The sequence below is a fragment of the Ambystoma mexicanum genome, chromosome 3q, assembly GCF_040938575.1.
Source record: "Ambystoma mexicanum isolate Mex_15411 chromosome 3q, UKY_AmexF1_1, whole genome shotgun sequence".
NCBI lineage: Eukaryota > Metazoa > Chordata > Amphibia > Caudata > Ambystomatidae > Ambystoma > Ambystoma mexicanum.
Window position 1 is genome coordinate 347,061,794 of NC_090926.1, and position 17,441 is coordinate 347,079,234.

A 17,441-nucleotide genomic window follows, 5' to 3' on the forward strand; every position below is an offset into this window, starting at 1 on the left:
ATGCAAAATGGGAATGAATTACCAATCCAGTCTCCAGTGCCGAAAACAGGACAAAGGGGGCCGTTATTAGTCAATAGCACCGTGCAGGGGGCGTCAGCCAATCAGGAGGCTCAGAACAAGGGCTATACTGTATGGTACAAGCCTGCGTTCTGAGCTGCCTGGGCAGCCGGCACCCTTTCCCTTCCCCGCTCCCCCTAACACTTCATCTCTTTGCACCCGCGTAGTTTCCTATGTGTGTGCTAAGAGTGTTTATTTATTTATTTTTTAAATGAAAAAGAAACTTACGGGGGGCGGAGGGCTTTGGGTTCCCTGATGTGTGTCTGTACTATAAGGATGCCCAACTGAGTGTTATGCTTTAGCACATGAAGGACGACCTGAGGACCGATTGGACCTACTTGGAAGATTTGACGGCTCATCCATTGAAGGTGAGGGACTACTTTTGGTCCCCACTCAAGTCCGTTGCTGAACGCCTCAGGTCACACCCTACTCTGTGGGTGTTTTAGTCCATCTGGCACGACACGGAGGCAAAGCGCAGGTTCTCAACATGGCCCTCCCCAGTGTCCTCAGTATGGGGCCCCCATTCGATTTTGTGCTCCAGGGACTGGCCTTCTCGCAGAGATGGTCGGACCTGAGCCTTGAACGGATGGGACAACTATTTAATGGTGGGGTTTTTTTTGGACCTGGAAGTGGTCCGGGAGGTACTGGCGAGGGACTCGGTTTCAGTTTTTGAATATCTCTGAATCAAGGGCATATTGACAGACCCAAAATAGGGAGGAGCCGTGGCAAGGTAGCTAACAACTATTAAGAAGGTTATTGGTGGATCTACCATGAAAAGGTCTAGGTTGTTAAAAAAGCTATGAATGAGGCCTGCCTAATGGGGAGACCACATTTCAGAGATACTGGGTGGATTTGGTGGGGGAGGATGTTACAGAGAAGGAATGGGTGCAGATCTATAAAGTTACCTTTCAGGTTAGTCTGTTCACTTCCACGATAGAGCATATCTATAAAGTTACCTTCCAGGTTAGTCTGTTCACTTCGACGATAGAGTATAATTTCGAAATGCTGATGGGCTGGCATAGGGATCCCCTGAGGTTATCCAGGATGTTTGCGGGGGCCTCTTCCATGTCTCCCAGGGGATGTGATCAGAGACAGCACTTACGTCCTGGCTCTCTTACAAAACCTGGTATGGGACAGGGTTACCTACTAGCTACTCTAGATGTCACAGCACTTTATACTTCTAATGACCATACGCTAGCAATTAAAGCAATTGAGCATACCTACCGTGACTTCTCAGCATCATACTTGCAACATGTACAAATGATGAAGGAGTTCTTGAAATTCACCTTATCCAATAATGCCTTTCTCTTTGATGGTACTTATTACCTCCAGATCAAGTGGATTGCAATGGGGGCAAAATGTGTACCCTCCTTGGCCAATTTGTTTATGGCCTATTATGAAGACACACATGCTCTACACAACTACGGATTTGTGAATAATATTGTTATCTGGAAGCGATTTATTTATGTTATTGTAATTGTATGGAATGTCACACAAGATCAAATTGCAAGGTTTTTCCAATATCTAAACTCAAATGTCTTTGGGCTGACCCTAACGGGACACTGTGATGCTAAAGACATTAATTTCTGGATCTACACATTTACACTGCCAATAGCAAAATTGAGGCATCCACATATCATAAGTACAGAAGTCAATTCGACCTTACAGGATAACAGCTGCCATAGAAGATCCACTGTGAAGAACATTCCTGCAGAAATATTTTATCGGGCAGGCAGAAATTGCAGTCAAGATGAACATTTTGAAAGAGAGTGTGAATTCCTGACCGAGAGGTTTCGGAAGATGGGGTATTCAGGTAAACTGATTAGGATGTCACAAGACAAAATTAAAAGCATTGACAGGTCCAACATGATAGGTTGCAACCAAAGCCCCAACATTGGAGAGACAATCATATTGATATAGTCACACAATACTCAAGAGACTCAGATGCACAATATCAAATCATGTTGAAACATTGGCACTTATTACACATGGACACGGATCTGCTGCCCTTTATTGAAAGCAAACCAACGTTTGCATTCACAAGGGCACTGACTTTGAGGAACAAACTATGTTATTTCTTGACACAATTAGAAAAGAGACTGCGTCCGACTGGTTGAGAGCAATAAGGGGCTTTCATAAATGCAGCATCTGCGGTATGTGTGAATACACCCACAAAGACTGTGAAAGCTTTAACCATAAAGCAGGCTTAGAAGTAACTATCAAGGATTTCATCAACTGCAGAACAATGTATGTAGTACATGATATTATATGCATTTGCAACAAACTATATGTATGGAGTACCATTTGGCAGATTAGAGCACATAATTGTGAACATTTGGCTAACCTTAGGAGCCAGGATCCTCAGTTACCTCTTGCCTTACACTGGCAAAAAAAGTCATCAAATGCACAATAAGAAAGACTTAAAATTCATTGGTTTAATTAAAGCCAAATGTGCCAAACGTGGAGGTGGAGGTGATCTGACACTTAAATTGTGACAGTTGGAATCCATATGCATTTGCTATCTAAGATGTACCACAGATGGGCTAAACAAGGAGCACGAAATGAATGTGTTTTTGTGATGTCACTAGTTAAGAGGATGACAAAGGCTACACTTGATGGCATACAGTTTATTACATGTTATCAGTATGTGGCACTAATGCTACATACAGCATTTGGTAACAATACCTTGGTATGCTTCCATTGGTCCATAAGTTTACATGGACTTCTCTTGTTAACCAAAAAAACGCCCTGTTCCTGAAAATGTTTATGTCTTGTAAATCACCAATATGTAGTATACATGCAAGATGTGGAATGTACACATCTCATATACCATTTTAATGAAATATATAATGTATTCTCAGAATAATTGATGGTGTGCATCTAAGTTTGGACATGTTATGTTTTGTAAAATTTGGAAACAGGCCACCATTACAAGAAAATTATAGACCAGGTCTTCAACTCATGCTATCCACGCATTTAAGTCTGATGGACCGGGCACCAACCCTGCCTATCATAATGTAAATGAATTATTCAACTATAACCTTGCAGCTCAAGAGAGTAATGTAAGTGGTATTTACAGGGAACTACGAGCACCGACATGCTCTGCGCACGTTTCTTGGTGGTGACGTCATCACGTTACTACGCTGATGTCACCCGCTTTATACCAACAAAGCAAATGGCGGCCGCGAGCATAACGCATGCAAACTGCTGTGGTGATTCCAGACAGGACACTATAACTAGTGGGTAAGTATTTGGGAAAGGGATGGGTTTGCATTTCATGGCAGAAAACATGACTTTTAATTGTATACGTATTTTTTATTTATTTATTTATTTTTGTTTATTTTGGTTGGTCAAAGTAATTTAACCTTTCAAAACAAAAACTTTTCTAATTGATTCATTAAAATACATAGTTTCCATTCTCAATCACCATGATGTACATTCACATCACAAATTTCCATAATATTTAAGTACACATCACATCAATTTCAATTATTTACAACTAAAAAAAAAAAGGGAAGAAAGAAATCTGAGATATGCACATCAATAGTTACATTCACAATAATAATGATTAATCAGTTCATAATTCAAAAGCCACACACCGGAAAATTCAGTTTTATCAGAGTTCGCATTATTATAACACGATATTTCAGCGTAGAGGACTGATTATAGATTCAGCTGGGAGCAGTATTGATTTTAAAAACTGCATAGTAGCTATTCTTATTGAGATTTTAGGTGTGGCAAACAATTCATACCATAATTCATCAGCAGAACGAGATATATAATGTGATTGAGTGAGTTTACGGATAATCATTTCTCTTTGTGTTTTTAGACCAACACATGCAATCAGTAAGTGTTTAAGAGTCTCTTCCATCTCAACAAGTTTACAAAATCGGCAATGTGCAACTTCTGCTTTAATTAGACTTCTTCTCAACAGTATTTGGTTTGTTGGCCACAAATTTAAACGAAACTTTAATATCTGATTTCTCAGGATGGCTGATGGGCATTTCAATAGATAGTCAGCCGCCTGTCGGAATTTCTCATGACCGAACAGTGCTCTATCAAAATCTTTTAATGCTAAACATTTTTGTTGTGTACATTGCCAATCAAATATATACAATTTCAATTTTGCCCTGTTTGGATTATGCAATAACAATTCCAATGATATATTTGCTTCACTCAAATTATCGAACACAGTAGTTCTCCAATTTCTTGGAAATGGATGATGGGAACGTAACAAATAGTCTGCCAGTACTGCTAGCACACTATTTGCAGTTAGTCCCAGAAGACATTTTTTGCAGAAGATTGCATCTTTTCCAGGCTGCTTGAATATGCATCGAAAGAGTGCCCAATTCAAACCCCAGAAGAGCATTTGGTGTCGAGCTCGGTAGATTAAGGTTTTTTTTCCAAAATTGAGCTTCGATTCTATCCCAGTATTCTCGTTTTTGGGGTATCCAAGTTTCAGCCCTATAAGTCATAATGGGAATTACCTTTTGTAGGTAAAATGTAAGAACATAAGAACAAGGGAACTTGCCAAACTTAGCTAAAAGTATTTTGCCTGCGAGATTAAAGATAATAGTTTCCTACTTAAACTACTTTGTTCTGGCTTATTTGCAGTGGAGTTGCTAAACATTACACCAAGATATTTATATTTATCAACTATCATTAGTTTTTGTTTATGCAAAACCCAATCATTGTGTTTCCGATGTTTCAAATGATTATTTCTTAGTTCCATAACTTGGGTTTTTTCCAAATTAAGTGTTAGATTATTCTTGACAACAAAACATTCTAGCTGATTAAGAAGTAACTGAAGTCCACTCGGTGTTTGTGAAATAAGGACCAAGTCATCCGCATAAGGAAGCCATGCGATGGATTGCTTGCCGAGTTTAGGTGCATCATTAATTACCTTCAGAAAATCTATGCCTAGGTCAAGGATGAACATATTAAACAGGGTTGACAGCCTTGCTTTAGGCCGCGTTTAGTATGTATAGTTTCAGATAACAACCCGTCTAGGTTCAATTTGACTTGCATTGTAGTATCAGAGTGTAATAGTTTTATTAGCGAGATAAGTGATGTTGGGCAACCAAAATTCGACATTTTATTAAATAATAATTGTCGATCAACAGAATCAAAAGCGACTCGAAAGTCGACAAATGCCAAGTAGAGAGATTGTTGTTTCATTGCATATGCTGCTTTAATAGCATTAAGTGTAGTTATATTGATAGCAGTACCTAGCCCCGCTACAAAGCCCGTCTGAAAAGGGTCACGTCTGTTTTCATTAAGTAACCAAATATTAAGGTCTCTCAAAATGATTCTGGAGAAGATTTTCCCAGGTGCGTCTAGCAATGCTATTGGGCGATAGCTTGCTGGGCTTGTGCGATCCCCTTTTTTGTAAATGGGGACTATCACAGCTTTGCACCAAGATGGAGGAATGCTTTGTTTTACCTGAATAGAAAGAAATACAGCGTGTAAAACCTTTGCCCATAAAGTCGGATTCTGTTTTAGAGTATAATTCGACAGACTGTCAGGGCCCGGGGCTCTAGATGAACTTGCCTTATTAATATAAAACAGTATATCGTCCAGATCAAACTTTAAAGAGAATGGGAAATCATCCAATCTCGATAGCTCTTGTTCGCTGTTATTTGATGGTAAGTCATACATGTTCGTGAAATATTCAACCCAGCATTTCTCCGATACACCATTAGTTTGGGATGATAATTGTGAACATGTTGTGCCAGAGTTAATTAATTTCCAGATCTGAGAAGTATTTTTTATCTGAGCTACTCGAAGCCACTGTCACCATCTTTTTGATACATGCTTGCTCGGTAAAGAAAAAATCAGTATCAGTTTAGTTTCTGATCTGTCTTTCTTAGTAGTAACCAATCACTGATCTCTGGGTCATACTGCCCCCAGCCAATGACTGCCCTCTCCCTAAGCCCCGCCTCTGTCAGCCATCCTCAGATTTTTACAGCACGCTCAAGTGTTGGGAGTCCTCGTGTTTAGCTCTCGAGTTTTTTACTGCGTTTTCACGCTTTTTCAGGCGAAGTTCTCATTTTTTTGGTTTAATCGAGCCTCAAGCTCCACCGTTTCTACTTCCGGTAACGGGGACCCGTTTCGGAATTCTTCTACGCCCCTCAAGGGTGAAGTTTTCATCGAGTTTACACTTCTTGGAGGATTCCGGAAGATCTGCGGCCTACCTCAATAGACATGGCCCAGGACAAAGGGAGCTTGACGCCCGGATCCAAGCTGTTCAGGAACTGCCCTGGATGCGGATTATATAACGTTTTCAAGGAGGACGAGCATTCGCGATGTCTCTACTGCCTCCATGGGGACAAGACGCACGTGGAGAAGGACTGTGTGTTCTGCAAGAACTTTTCGGAACGGACCAAACAAGATCGTCGTTCCCACCTCGCCACCTGGCTGGAGAAGGGCACAGCAAGTGAGAAGGTGAAGAAGAAGGCTGAGCAGGCTTCTAAGTCCTTTGAGGGCGCCCCGGCGACGGGGGCCCAACAGAAGGCCAAGCACCGCGAGTCCGCGGGCTCCGGGAGCGCCGAAAGGTCGGGCTCTTCGGTTGCCAAGCAGGGCGCTACTTCCCCGGCACGTTCGACCATGAGCCAGCGCTCTGGTTCGGGGAAGAGGAAGTCCGAGAACCCGGGTAGGCCGCGGGAGCGGACCCAGTCGATCTAGAAGGGGGAGCGAGGCATTGACCCTCCCCCCAAGGCGAAGGCCCAGGACGCACCTAAGGTGGTGAGGGCCTTGATCCACCTGGCTAAGACCTCTACCGAAGTGGTCTCTGCGACCCTGGCGGAGCCGGCTGAGACTATGCCAGTGGAAACATACTCTGGGCCCAGAGTATCCCTGCCGCCGCGGAGGGAATCCTCTTTCCAGCCCACCGGTAAGACCCCCGTGAAGCCCCCGGCTGAAAAAGAGGGGGGGGCCAGTGGCCGTTACAGACTCGGAATCAGCCTCTGAGGAGGAACTGGTGGAGACCGAGAGGGTCCTCAACGAAAGGTCCATAGGCCTCAACGAGAGGTTCATAAACCTCAACGAGAGGTTCGAGAAGGTTCGATCCCAGGGGACGGTCCCTGCTGACGTGATTGAAGATAGCGACGAGGAGGACGAACAGGGCCTAGTGGAACGGCCATCCCGTCCGTCGCAGCCATTGCCCGAGCCCCAGGATAGCTTGGCGGCCATTTTGTTGGCAATCCAATCCTTATGTACCGAGATAAGGACGAGATTACCATGGACCCCGACGGAGGATCCAGAACCAGGCCCGTCGGGAAACCCTCCGAACAAGCGGAGGAGAGTCCACCCCTCTCTTCCCTTCATGCCCGCGAGGCTGGTGGACCCCTCATCCCCCTCGCTGGGAGAGGGTACGGCGACGGATACGGCGACGGGGACGGACGAGGACGGTGGCGATGACACAGCAGACATCCCGTCGTCACCCTCCCCCGCGGGCGTCCCCAGCCAACGACGTTGGCTCTTTCCACGCCATGATAACCAGGGCATCTGAGCTCTTCCAGCTCTGCCCTGAAGAACAGAAAAAGGAGGGGTTTCTGTACCAACGACGAGAGGCTAAGAGGAAGACGGTCCTCGCGGTGCCTTTACTCGACGACATCTGGGACGAGGGGCTTGCTGTCCTCAAGAACCCGGCCACGACACCCGCCAAGAGGGACAGGTACGAGAAGAAGTACAGAGTCCCCGATGCCGTCCCCTTGTGCCTCAGGGCCCAGCCCACGCCGGACTTGGTCGTCTCGGCAGCAGCTAAGAAGAAGGCAGCAGGCGCGGCGGCTTCAACTTCCACTTCCCCACCGGACAGCGAGGGTAAGAAATTGGACTCCATGGGACGACCAGTCATCTCGTCAGCGGCGATGACGATTAAGGCGGCCAATGCCTTAGCGATCGTGGCCCGCTACGACAGGGAGTTCTGGTTCAAGATAGCTCCCCTGCTAGATTTCCTGCCTGATGACAAAAGGGCGGAGGCCCTAGAAATTCTGCAGGAGGGCGAGGTGGCGTCGGATCACGCCATTACGGTGGCAACGGACATTGCCGATACCGGATTTCACCAACTGGACAACGGAGTTTGCCTCTGACGACGAGGATGGCTCAAGGCGACAGACTTTCGCCAGGACGTCCAGACCAGAGTGTTGGACATGCCGTTCGACGGCAACAACCTCTTTGGTAAGGCAGTGGATGAGTCTCTACAGGCCATCAAGACCGACTCGAAGACGGCCCGGGCGCTTGGGGTGCTTCAGCAGCGACGGCCCTTTCGGAGCTCTGGAGGCAGACAGGGTGCCTCCAAAGGATCCAGCGGTGGCTCCTTCACCTACCGCTAGGCGGCACGCTCCTCTTCCCAGGAGGCCTACAGAGGTCGCGGCAAGCAAGGGGGTTCCCGCCGTCGTCGCCAAGGAGGCCAAGGCGGCAAGGCCGCTTCCAAGCAAGACTGACCCGGCCGGGTGGTCGGGCCCCCACCGAAGCACCCCAGTGGGAGGCCGACTGACAAAGTTCGTCAGGGTGTGGGAGTCCATCTCCACCGATCGTTGGGTGTTGGACACCCTGGCCAACGGGCACTCGCTGGAATTCCTAAAGAAGTGCCCTCGCATTCCTCCCGTGGCCAGGAAGGAGAATCACGTCCCTCAACTGCTGTTGGAGGTAAAGGCGATGCTCAAGAAAGGTGCCATCGAGCTCGTCCCCAGGAGGCTCCGGGGCTCCGGAGTATACTCAAGGTACTTCCTCGTCAGGAAAAAGACAGGCGGTTGGCGCCCCATCCTAGACCTGCGTCGGTTAAACAAATACATCAAGGCGCAGAAATTCAGGATGGTCACCCTCCAGCACGTACTGGGACAGCTGGAGGAAGGCGACTTCCTATCGTCGCTGGACCTGGAGGATGCTTACTTCCACATCCCCATTCTAGAAAGGCACAGGAAGTTCCTCAGGTTCGTGGTTCAAGGACGCCACTACCAATTCAGAGCCCTACCGTTCGGATTAAAGTCGGCACCCAGGGTTTTCACCAAGTGCCTGGCACCAGTGGCGGCGCGGCTGCGCCTGTAGGGGATCCACGTCTACCCCTACCTGGACGACTGGCTAATCCGGGCAAGGTCAAGGGAACTCGCCGTCGATCATACGGCGGGGACCGTCCGGTTGCTCACGGAGCTGGGTTTCTCCATCAACTACCCCAAATCCCACCTGGTTCCGTCGCAAGTAGCACTGTTTTTGGGGGCGAAGCTCGAAACAGTGGAGCAATTGGCCTCCCCTTCAGAGGAGAGGACCAAAACCATCCTGGGCAAGGTACGGCGACTGTTAGCCACGGACGTGGCCAGGGTGAGGTCCATCAAGTCCCTTCTCGGGATGATGTCCTCATGCATCTACCTTGTACCCCTTTGCAGACTTCGGATGCGTCCGCTACAGGAGTTCCTCGACGCCCGCTGGTTTCAGGTGGGGGGCTGCTTTGAGGACAGGATCCCCCTTGACAAGGAGTTCCGTCGGGCGATCCTATGGTGGGGCACCCGGGCTCACCTCACGACGGGCACGGACTTTCAAACCCCGGCGTTTCAGGAGACAGTGACTACGGACGCCTCTCTGGAGGGTTGGGGGGCCCACACCGGAGATCTCCACGCAAGAGGCCTTTGGCTCCCGGAGGAGAGGTCTCTTCACATCAACATCTTGGAGCTCCGTGCAGTGTTCTGGGCGCTCAAGTCGTTCCTCCCGTCCCTCAAGGACAAGGTGGTGAGGATCTTCACCGACAACACCACCACGATGTTCTACATACAGAAGCAGGGAGGCACCAGATCCCCAGCCCTATCGAAGGAGGCCCAGGATCTGTGGCACTGGGCTGTCGCCCAGGGGATGATTCTGGTTCCCTTCAACCTGGCAGGAATAAAAAACACCATCGCCGACTCACTCAGCAGGGAGCTGCGCTCGTGCCACGAGTGGGAGCTGCGCCAGGATCAAGTGGATCGACTCTTCCAATGATGGGGCAAACCCCAGATCGACCTGTTTGCGACGGCGATGAACTCCAAGTGCCAGAGGTTCGCCAGCAGGTTCCCATAGCCGAGGAGCATGTGCGATGCTTTCTCGTTCCCTTGCAACGGCCTGTTTCTATACACGTTCCCTCCGTTGCCGTTGCTGCTCTGCCTCATCAGCCAGCTCAAGAAGTCCAGGTACAGGATGATCCTCGTTGCACCGGTGTGGCCGAGGCAGATCTGGTTCCCGGACCTTCTGGTCTTGTCAACGTCCCCACCAGTGAGGCTGCCGGCGGACGCGGATCTTCTCTCCAGAGAAGGAGGCGCCATTCTACACCACGACCCACAGTCGCTGAACTTGCAAGCCTGGCTCTTGCAGCGCTAGAATTTGGAGGGTACGATATCCCGGCTGATTGCAGAGAGGTTCTTGCAAAGGCCAGGGCGTCCTCAACTCTCAAGTGTTACGGTCATAAATGGAAGAGGTTCTCTGTCTGGTGCCGTGCACAGAAGATTAACCCTCTGCGGATTACGGCCCCTCAAGTGCTGCCGTACTTACTGTCGCTGGCCAAAGCTGGACTGGCTCACACCTCCATAAAAATACATCTGGCTGCCATCTCCCGATATACCAGGACTACGGGACGGGCGTCCTTGTGGTCTCATCGCCTGGTAAAGGAATTTATGAAGAGATTATTCTGTTCATTCCTGCCGGTGAAGGCTCCTGCCCCGGTGTGGGAACTTAATGTGGTGCTGACCAGGCTCATGGGAGCCCCATTCGAGCCTATGCATTCGGCGCCCTTGAAGTTCCTGTCATGGAAGAAAGCATTCCTTGTGGCCATCACCTCTGCACAACGAGTGGGAGAGATTCAGGCCCTATCTTGCAAGCCTCCATACTTGACTTTTCATGACACAAGCGTAGTGCTTAGGACGCACCCCTCCTTCATGCCCAAGGTGCCGTCGGTCTTCCACCTCAACGAGCCCTTGGTGTTACCAGTTTTCTTCCCGTCGCCTTCGACGCCGGCCGAGAGGACTTTGCACTCGCTGGATGTAGCTAGAGCACTGAAGTTCTACGTGGACCGCACAAAGAGTTTTCGGAAGACGTCACGGCTGTTCGTGAACTTTGGGTCTGTGAATCAAAGGAAGGCTCTCTCGAAGACTTCCATTTCCAGATGGCTCTCCGGCTGCATCATGCAGTGTCACCGGTTGGCAAATGGACCACTGCCCGGCCGTCCGAGAGCCCATTCGACCAGAGCGATCACTGCTACCACGGCGTTCCTGTCTCGTGTACCCCTGCTGGACATCTGCAGGGCTGCTACGTGGAGGTCGACGCACACCTTCACAAGATTCTACTGCGTCGATCGGGTCTTCAGGGAGGAGTCCAGGGTCGGCCAAGCAGTGCTGCGCAACCTGTTCGCTTAAGGTGAGCCTGGTGAGGAGGTAAGAGATGCTTAATGTTGAGTTGTTGTATTGCTTAATGTTGAGCCTGTTGCCACCTCCCATGGTTGTGCATGTGTATACTGCTATGTATTATTTTATTCATGAGCATGTGAATCCATGCCAGACCCCATGCTGGAGAAGGAACAAGTTACTTACCTGTAACTGTTGTTCTCCAGCATGGGTCTGGCATGGATTCACATGCGAACCCTCCCACATACCCCTCTGCGGCTCTTCACTTGGTCATACTGCCACTTGGCGTGCTACCAAATCTGAGGATGGCTGACAGAGGCGGGGCTTAGGGAGAGGGCAGTCATTGGCTGGGGGCAGTATGACCCAGAGATCAGTGATTGGTTACTACTAAGAAAGACAGATCAGAAACGACACTGATACTGATTTTTTCTTTACCGAGGATTCCCAGCCTGACGATGGGGGATATTCATGAGCATGTGAATCCATGCCAGACCCATGCTGGAGAACAACAGTTACAGGTAAGTAACTTGTTCCTTTCCCAACTTACTATTGATTTTGGACTTTGTTTGTGTAACTTGATGGCTTAATGTGTTCAATGAAATGTAGGTCTGATCATGCAAGAATATTAGGAGAGCATTTATTTCGATTTTTGGTGTATGACATATTGGCAATAGATACCACGACCACAGAATGGAGGGGTGCACACAATATCCAAGTAAGAACACAGTAGTTTATACTTTTATAAAAACCTATCATGCACCCAACCGACATTTTGGTGCAGTCAATAAGCATGAATACCCTATGGGAATTGTTATTAAGTAAGGCATGCAGGTGCACATTCCACCCTGCTCTATGTATCAATCCTGTATTGCAGCATTATTAGTTGCAATAATTAGCACAAGAGGTTCCTTTGTGAGACTAACCGGATATATACTGGTCATGTTAGTTTCTGTGCATCAGCCAATGTAAGATGCAAAGCAGGACTCACCTGCCAATTAATGGTGATATAAGAATCTGTTGGAAAATGTGTGACATTAAGTATTTTATATTTCCTACGTTTGTTTTTTCTTTCCATTCTCGTCGACTTGCTTTAATGGTATGTATTGTCTTATTTTATATTGAACTGAAATATAAACAATGTAATTTTGTGATTTCTTGTCTAACCATGAAACGGAAATTATTCCAATTTACTTTTAAATGTTAAACAAACAGCCTTGAGAAAGACGGGAAGTCGAAACACATGTTGGCTGCTTTTTCACCTTATTCACAGCTCTGACATCAGAGTGAAAATACTAATATTAAAAAATATATTAAAAACTTCAAGAAATTCCTTGAAACTTGTTTACTAATGCAACTATGCCTATAACTCAATTGCCATTATTAACAATACTCTATCTGAGGGTTTGGAAAAGTAGTTTACTATTTTGTGGCTTAGCGCGAAGTGCTAACAGTATCTGTACACTTTTGCTTTGTGGTTTGGGGAGCGCCACAGACTATCAGTCACGTGGCTGGCTGAATTTCTCTCTGATTTTGTGTCTCAGTGCAACTGTATATGGGTTACTCCACTCCTGTTCACTATTTGGTCAGTGGGGGACCCTGGCCCACATGTGGTGGCGATGCCCTAAGGTACAGGTGTTCTGGACGGAAGTGTTGAGCTGGATGTGTGAAGTCACAGGAGTACAGTTGGGCCTAGACCTGTTGCAGGTGCTCTTGGGGGTCCCGGAGAAGAACAAGGAGGAATACAGACTGCCCAGTATGGTTTGGTCTGAAACCATGCTGCTAGAGACAGTGTTTCGTGATAGCCCAGCGTTGGAAAGCGAAACGCTTCCGCCCAAAGAAGTTTGGGAGACGAAAGTACATAGCATGATGATTATGGAGAAGTTTACGGTGGTAATGCACGATGAGATGAGTGTGTTTAATTCGAAGTGGAGTGTGCTTCTGCTCAAATGGGGTTGGGAAAGGGGGGCACAGTGAGTCCAACAAGCATTTGAGCCATGTGGTGGTCAGGGGTTCCTCGGAGGGAGCCGATATATGACAGTAAAGATACAATGAGGACAGATCCTTTGAGACATGGATGAATGGGTAGCTGCACACTCGGGCACGCTTTTGAGATGGGTTAATTAGGGGAGAGGTAGGAATGAGGGTGGTGTGTTATAGGAGCTTAATAAGAGGGGGGTAGAGATCTTCAGTGTGTCATTGGGGGGAAAAATGGGGGAGGGTTGGGCAGGGATGGGTGACCAAGATTGTTGATTATAATGTGGTTCTATGTTGAAGGTTCTTTGTAATGTTTCCTTAATAAATGTCAATAAAAACTAAGTTTAAAAAAAGGAAATTTACCTTAGAATCATGGCCTGGCGCTGTGCAGTCATGTTGGACAGGAAGGCTGTTTTCAATGTTGATGACGTCCAATGTTATCAACATAGAAAACAGACTTCCTGTCCAACAGGACTGCACGGCGTCGGGCCGCGCTTCTAAGGTAAGTTTCTTTTTTCTTTTAAAAATACACCATTAGCGCCCATGTAGACAGCTACATGGGTTCTAATTGCGATATGCCTCGAGGTGGTTGGCCCACTCTGAAGGTAACAGCTCGCCACCCTCTTTAAGGGACCCTTGCTGTGCTCGGGACCTTAACTTGGGCTGTGGGCCGTACCTACAGTGTGGGCCCACCACTTTGGGGCATATCGCCTCAATAGTACCTTCTTGTGGTTCGACAGCGTCAAACCCAGCTTCAAGCAGTGTTGCGAGCCAATCGAGCTCTGATCGGATAAGTTGGATCGGGCAGTCCCAAGCAACAAGCGAGCATTGAGCTGGTTCAAATGTGGTAGCTGTTTACGGTTCAAAGGTGGAGTTCTGGGATGCAGGTTGGGGTACTCAACAGGGTCTGTATGAGGTTGAGCCTGGTCGAGTTGGGTTGTAACCACTGGAGGAGTCAATGAATGACGCTCCAGCGGTTCCATATGACAGGCAGCAATGGTTCAAAGCAGTGATCCTGTTGCTTTGGTGTGTGTTTTGGCCAGGCAGTAGTGTGAAGGTGAGTTTGGACGAGTCATGGCGTAACCCCTGGTTTGAGTCGACACTCCAGCGGTGTGAGTTGATCCTGGGGATGAGCAGTTAATTTGAGTCTAGCAGGTGATGAGCTCTGCAAGGCACGATGCACCGACGAGTTGGTTTGAGATGCAGGCACTGTACTTCGAATGTTTGGAGGAGTGCCAAAGGCAGCATCAGATAAATCCCTCTGGTTCAATGCTGACAAGTATGGCTCAAAGGCAGTATGACCGGTTTAATGCAGCATAACAGTGAATCTTAGCTGATCTGGTCCTCCAGATGCTGCGAGACCCACTCCAAAAACTTTGGGACAATGATAGGTCCTTTTTAGGGTCTAATCTCCCAGCCTTGGGAGATTCTGGGGCAGAGTTGCAGGTCCTGGTCCACAACAAGAGTCACCCCCCAATGTGCCCTGGGAGTGGATAGGGGGTAGAGCTTTCCTCTGACTTTGACTGCTTCTTCTTCACCTCAGTGGTTGAGGGCTTTGGAAAGTAGAACTCTCGCAAAAGAGGTCCAACTGAATCTCTATTAGGTGTTTGTTCCAGCATGAATCAAAGGAAGAGTGTTATATCCCTTCCTTTTAAAGACAATAGCCCACGGGCGTTAGGACTAAAGCTAGCCTGCTTTAAGGGTCCAATTCCTGTCTTAGAACAACAAGTGGACCTTGCCTTCTGACATCACACCCAAAGGGCTTTGTGCTACAGGAAGTGGGATGATAGAAAGGAAATATAGAGGCAGAGAGAAACAAGATGGTGGAACCTTCCTCCAACTGTAAATAGCTCCATCTGTCTACACTAACCCCACCATCTTCCCATCTCAATACAATCAAAGGCCTTTAGATATGCAGCACCATGGATTGAGGCCAAACCTTTTTAGAATGGGTGTGCCCTTTGATTCCTGTTTTTCCCAGGCCAGCTTCCTGTGGAGTGGCTGTCCCACTGGGGAGGGCATTACCTGTCCTCAAAAAGGAACAAAGAGAGGTAATTCCCCATTTTACCTTCCTGCCAGCAGTGTCAAGGTGCAGCCTGTCTGGGGGGAATACACATAATCTTTTGACAGCTGATCTGGGCTCACAGGGCTTGCACATGTGTGATACCACATTCATTTGGCTTGTAATAATTATGAGAGATACTATCCACATACCATAAATTGGGTATTGCTTATATTTAAATTTGTCTCTGCCACCAGCAGGGTAGACTCACAATTATAGGATTTAAGTGCATCTTAAATGCAGCCCCATCGCTTCAGAGACTTGGAAGTCACTGCAGCTGCCAAATGGGTACCTGTAACCTCTGAGCCTGCTCTGTAACACTGGTATAGCAGGTGCTGCAGATCAGGATATTGATGCAGCAGGTCACAGGTACACACTAAGATTTTGGCATGGAGCATATGAAATGGGAATCTGATTAGCAGATTACTGTTCTAGAGACGTTCTAGAGATAGAATTTACCGGTATCATTTCATTAAATTAATAAATAACTTTAAAAATTAGGCAATCCGTCACACTCCCTTAACGCTACTCTTTGGGTTGGAGATGCTACTTATGTAGACGGATTAATGTTTCCCCATAGTTTACCTTTTCTGATGTGGTCTGTAGTTAAGTTTTGGGAATCCACTCCTAGGTTTCCCTTTGTGAGAAAAGGGGAGTCTAGGAGATGTTGTCATCATTTGTTTGGTCCTTCCAAATGGTTTGGGAAACTTGTCCTTGGGATATATTTATAAATGCCCTTCACAGCCTCGTGGTTCTGGTGATATCACTCACAGATTCTTCTGATGACTCTGAACCACAAACTGAATTGTGCCTTCACTCATAAATGCTGATAGTTATTCTTACCCAACTAATTACTGCTCTGTTTAAAATACCTTTGTGTTACTCCTGTAGCAAAGTCGTGAAAGCCTCATCTGGGCCAGACACCTTTAAAACACACACACACATGTGAAATCATACATCACTACATGCAGAAATAATGAGGCCCATCCCTGCTCAAGTGGGTGTTCTCCAGCAGATATAAATCAGCAATCAGTTTCTATCTCCCTCTGTGCAGTGCCACAAAAATATAATAACTGTCAACTAATGGGCCTTGCCACACCCGCCATAATATTGCAGTAGAACTTAAGGCCCTGCTCCCCATCTTCCATCAAGCACCAGACATCTATGAACACTCCTCAGAGAGAGACAAGAGAAAATCAGATGCCTGGGAGCGTATTCATCATGGCCTTTATTTGCTGTTATAACAAGACACACACTCAAAGACCAACCTGTTTCATACTCTTTTTAGATGATGCAACATGTTTATCCAAATGACTACCTTGTACATGGTATGCTTCTGATAGGTCCCCTTAGTCAGAGTAAAAAACATTCCTTTAGTATCATTGGATAGCATAACTTTGTGTACAACAAGCCCACATTAGCATATCTGGCATCCACAATGTTCTCAGACGCATGAAACTGAGAAGCTTATTTTAGACTTAGCTGGACACGATTATGTCAGTGCTCAACTCCTGCCAAGAACATTTTGATGCACCAATATCTAATACTTATCTGATTGCTGAGGTCCTGCCAAGTTAGTGCTTGTACTGTTGGAGATTATATATTCTATTTTATGTTTGCCAAAATAATACAGCTGGTCTCTCAGAATAGTCTGCATGACACATGTTGTGCCCACTTCAATAAGAAAATAGATACATGTATCTAAACGTCCCTTACTTATCTGGTTTCATCACAAGCTTGTCTGCTTTTTCTGCCAATTTCAATTTTTTAACCTAACAAACCTAATTACCTCACTGCGAGATGCTGCCAAAGACTATCTCCAATGTATCATGCTCTGTTGCTTGTCTAAAAACTCCTGTCATGGGTTATAATCCTCCACACATGGCTTAGGCCTGGAACCCATTTTGTGCTTGAGTATCCATTTTGAAATATATTTTTGTCTGACACTGTATTTTCCTTCAGGGAGCTTATTATTTATTTAATGA

The 17,441-nt window shown here is 46.9% G+C and overlaps 1 long non-coding RNA gene across 2 annotated transcripts in view; it reads left to right on the forward strand.

Annotated features, from left to right (window-relative positions):
• The window catches only part of LOC138582566 (uncharacterized), an 89,362-nt gene that overhangs the window by 28,970 nt on the left and 42,951 nt on the right, over nt 1-17,441 (forward strand). For both annotated transcript variants that reach the window (XR_011305042.1, XR_011305043.1), the window contains exon 3: nt 3,137-3,300. This is a non-coding gene — a long non-coding RNA (uncharacterized lncRNA). The remainder of the gene's footprint in view (nt 1-3,136; nt 3,301-17,441) is intronic.